Raw genomic sequence first — 4,964 nt, 5'->3', positions numbered from 1 at the left:
TAATATTCCACACACAGAAAAACACGGTATGACAAACCAATACTGATTAGGTCAGTTTGTTTGTGTCACTGGAGCATAATTAGCTTGTGCCTGTTTTTAATAGACATATTTAATGAACTCACCAACCAGGAATGTTAACGTACAACAGATTGGAGTTAAGAACCCTTGCTGTACATTATGCAAAAGACTGCACCAAGCTCAATCTGGCCAATAAGTTATGCCAAGACCAGATACTAGATACCCTACCACTTATCAACACAGCGGCCACAAACAGCGTTGTGTTCTTCCGTAATTTCTCCTACATCTGCTTAAGTGGTTTCTGACATACACTCTAAAAAATAAAGGGCCTTCAAATGGTTCTTTGAGGGATGCTATTGAAGAATGTAGAAAACATGTTTGTAATAGAGATGTGTTGGTCTGACGAGCCTTTAAATTAAAGTAAAGATCATTTACATCAAGATCTGTTTTGAAAAATCCCACATCCTGAATGTTCCTTGTATTTTATCTCTATCCACTGAGGTCCACATATGCCCTCTCTTTATCCCTTAGAATGCAACACACTGTTTGTGTTACTGTGCATTTAAAGCAGCTTTATGCAAAAATATGTATTTCTTGCTCCTGGGACTCACCTACAGTCAGGAAGTGCAATTCTAATGGACATGCCTTACACATGCATTTTACAATAAAATACAAATACAGAGCCTTCACTGAAAGTAAAAGGAGAACATGGTAACAGGTGATAGATTAAAATGACAGATATGACTATGAGGTTACGCAGTATTACGTGATTCTCATGGAGGTTGTCCTGCCCACTTCACCAGCGTTACATACTACAGTTTCAAAAGCAAAGCCAGGAGTACTGTTTTCCCTATTACAGGTCAGTGAAGCATCAACATGATTTTGAAGCTGCTATTTGAAAGTAAAAATGCTACATAATGCTGCTTTAATGCTGATACGACAAATCAATATCAGTTCTGATTGGCTGCCCTGCATTGCGTCTCATTAAAAAGCAGTCCTGTATTGTCATCTGTGTCATGTGTTATTTTACTAACTTTTATTGTTTTATTTGTTTATTTTAATTTGATTAATTTTGAAAGGCCCTGAAGAAAATGTGCTCTGTTTTGATTGGCTGCTCTGTATTGGGTCTCAGTAAATCTGAGTTTAAATACTATGAAATATTTGTCTATACAAATATTTGTTTCATTTTTGGGAGTTATAGTTATCTATAGTTATAGATAAAAGATCAGAAATATACATAAACCCACTTTGATTATTAATTCAGTGGTGCTGAAAGTTCCAAAATGTATTTTAAATGGTCAAGACCTCAACTTCCTGTTAGTGATCATGATTGACTACAGCTGGTAGCTTCTGTGCTCCCACATAAAAAGAGTGTGTTTGACAGCAACACACAGTACAAAGATCATCAATTTAATAATTTGGATGTGTAGCCACTTCACCATGGTCTGGAAGAAGAACCGACCTATCAGCCTCAGCTGAGAGCAAAGTAGTTCAGATGGTCAGGAAAAGCCCACGACCCACCCAGGCTCAGGCCGTCCATGAAGTGGTAGCTGCTGAAACACCAGTGTCACTGTCAACAGTTTTATATTAGCTTAAACTGAGAGGCTGCCATCCAAAACAAATGGACACGTTCAATCTTGACTAAAGTTTGCAGTTGACGACACGGACAAAGAAAAGCCTTGAGACATTTGGCCACAATGACCGGAGGTGTGTTTGGAGGAAGGGCATTCAACCCAAAGAACATTGTACCAACTGGTCCACTGCACAAAGTGGATGGAATAATGGGCTAGCTCTGAATTTTTCAGCATAACCTCAAACCATCAGCCCAATAGTTGCAACTTTGCCGCAAAGGGTGACTCCAGATACACATTAAAGGTGGTAATGGAATGAATAGAGCAGGCTAACATTGAGCTTTTGGAATGGCCTTCCCAAAGTATTGACCTCAACCCTACTGATATTAAAATATGTGGTCTGTGCTTTAAAGCAACACATTATATTGAAAGATAGATAGATGCCTGTGTGCCCAGTGTCCCCCAGTAATCACCCTATGTTAATACATGTACTTTTGTCCAATGTTTAGAGAACCTCATAAACTCATGTTCTTGAGATTACTCAACAGGTCCACACAGAATAAGTGAAGATTTAGGAATGCAGTTTACACAAAGCTAAATTGTGAAATACTAACTTTTGTAACTGGTTAGCAACATTAGCCTTGTGTCTCCATTGGGAAGCAAACTTCACACACCAAATATGTCTTGGCTGATCAACTGCATTTATAGTAAAGTAATGAAAATGATATTCTTGACCGAGATGCTGCTTTAAGCGCTCCTGTTTTCTAAGCGCTGTTGAGGTGAGTGGAGATAAACGGTAGCCCGTTCCTCTGCTCCTCCGGCAGACCAGAAAAGGAGAGAGGGGGGTCATTAGCGGTTGGCAGTAGGGCCCGTGCTTTCTGCTTGCCAGCATGATCCCCATGGGGGTTCTGAAAGGCAGTCAGCCACCAGAGCGCTAACCAGCCCCCATCAGCCCTGCAGGCCAGAACAAGCTGCCGGGGAAAATTGTTTAGCGACGATGCCACTGGAAAGCAGTCCAGCTCAAACACTCTTTATGATGTAGCTGTGGAAAAGGCCAGGCCACATTAAAATGCCGAGCGAAAGCGCTGGTCTTGGATAAATTGAATTTGGATTCTGGTGTTAGCTTTTACGACTGGAGCCCTTTGATAGGGCTTTTCTGCGGCGGGACAGTGGCGTGCCTCCGTGAGCCAGTTTCACATAAAGTCCTCCAACAATTCACTCTGAAGTTCAAACCCCAGCTCACAGCATGGACCTGTCTGACGAGTCAATCATTTCTTTTAGTGAGGCCCAGATGGAAAAGGTAAGCATGAGCATCAGCACATTTTGGTAGATGTTACTCACTGAAAATATGGAAAAACAAGAAAAAGGAAAAATCTGTTAATGATAAAATTCTGTTTTCATTAATACTCAGAGACAAGCAAGTATGTTCAATCAATCTCCTCTAAGTACACTGAGAGTGAACCTTTATTTATAATGTAGCCAAGCTGATAAAATATAGATTTAAATAACAAAGAGGGATTTATATCATATAAAATGAGTAAGACAACTAAAACATCTAAATCATATATGTGATACAAATATATATGTGATCTAATAATAGAATCAAAACATATGACCTGTTGTAATCTATGTTGTGCTAATGAGAATTATAATAATTCACAACATCTGCACTTTAACAGTAACAATGGGAAACACATTCACAAAAACATTTACTGGCTTTTTTTAAATGTTATTTTTTAAATGACCCACGCAGGAAGAAGATACAGAAGACAACCAGCTTGTTTGCTTGCCCAGTAAGTCTAGGCATGAACTAACTAATACAATATAACTAGAATATAATCAGGTTTACTATGCTAAACAATAGCCATTATAGCTCCATAGCACTGCTGTCCCTCAAAAAACATGTCTCCATTTTGACCATTAAAAAATTTTTGACACTGAATTTTTGTATGTGAATCTTGCAATTGTTCTTTACATTGGGTTAGATTTGGACCAAGATTACCCTAAATTAAACATTCTTACTTAAACTTCCATTAAATGTTAAAAAGGTCTTTTTCCTTCTCCTGTAAAGTTGACATTTGAGAGACATTTTTTGTGACAGTAATAATCTGCATGTTAGGGTAAAATGTAATGTTTATGGTTTCCTATCTATCCAGATAGCTGTAGCTATTCAATGCACAGTGTTCTTCAAAGAAGCTCAGATATTTTGACAATGGCAGTTATAATGAGTACTACTAGCTCATCTTATAATGTAAAGAGTAAATGTCTCTAAAGAGCTGCCAAACTGACGGCAACACAATTCAGCCTATCAAGGAAATTTGGAGTGAAAGAAATATGCTTCTGTTTTTTTTCCCAGCTTCCAGAAAATGATATCCTGCTATACGACACTGTCGCACAATGGATATAATTGGCATGGTACACACTGTTCCACCAGGAGAACGAGGTCAAACTGCTGAAGATGAGTCGTTCTTTTTTTTTTTCTTCACTGATTGTGCGGTTATAATGCCTGTTAAGGGATTAAAGTTATTTTTTATTAAATAATTGGATGTACATATTTTACAATGTTTTTTCTTCAGATTTATCATGAGTATGATGTCACAACCATGGAAACATTTACATTTGACTATCTATTTAATCAAATAGTGTGGCTTGATCTCATTTTCCCATCATTTTTCCTGTCGTCTAAAATCACTTTTGATCCCCTTGAGCCCTGCACTGCTCACTGAGAATACAGAGAGATGTCCATGGGGTCTGGCTAGAACTCAAGCACAGCTCAGCAATAAACGTCCATTCAAATGTGAACTAACCCCCTCTACTGCCCATCTCCTCTACCCCATAATTTATCATATAATTGGTGTAAAATTTCCACTTAACTCTTGAGAGGCTGTCTGTAATGTTCTGCTCAGAGTGAGTTATTTTACCACAAGTGCAGCTGTATGGTCGTAGAAATGTTTGTGGGTTTTTTTTTTGCATGTTTTAATAAAGTGATTATTATTATTTTTTTATTATTCACTGGATCTGACTGATATAATATGTTTTCGCTATTATGGTACAGATATAAACAACACGAACAGTTTTCAGTGCGCTTTCCTCATAGCATGAAATACCACCTTAAATTAATGCATCAGTTACATTCTGGCACCTGTGGCTTCTGAACGATTTAAGGTGGAATGGAAAATTCCAGTAAAAAGCTGGAAAATAACTTCAGCTTCTTGGGTGGAGTCAGGTTTGTTCTCAGTGTCAGCAATCTCTGAATTTGATGGCAGAAATGTTAAAGTGAGATTATGTGACGGGGTGGTCAAATTTTCAGAATCACGTCCGACAAAGTGAAACATTTCCGCTCGGATTTAGCGAAGGATGGGCTGAAGGACATCA

The 4,964-nt window shown here is 38.3% G+C and overlaps 1 long non-coding RNA gene across 1 annotated transcript; it reads left to right on the top strand.

Moving 5' to 3' along the window:
- Nucleotides 1-2,572: 2,572 nt before the first annotated feature.
- On the top strand, nucleotides 2,573-4,130 carry LOC140561676 (uncharacterized). The gene is made up of 3 exons (XR_011980086.1): nucleotides 2,573-2,889; nucleotides 3,343-3,382; nucleotides 3,946-4,130. It is a non-coding gene; the product is annotated as an uncharacterized lncRNA (long non-coding RNA).
- Nucleotides 4,131-4,964: the final 834 nt, after the last annotated feature.

Source organism: Salminus brasiliensis, chromosome 9, assembly GCF_030463535.1.
Source record: "Salminus brasiliensis chromosome 9, fSalBra1.hap2, whole genome shotgun sequence".
In the NCBI taxonomy this organism is placed as follows: Eukaryota; Metazoa; Chordata; class Actinopteri; order Characiformes; family Bryconidae; genus Salminus; species Salminus brasiliensis.
Note: the sequence above shows the minus strand (reverse complement) of the source record. Positions and strands in the feature narration are given on the sequence as shown.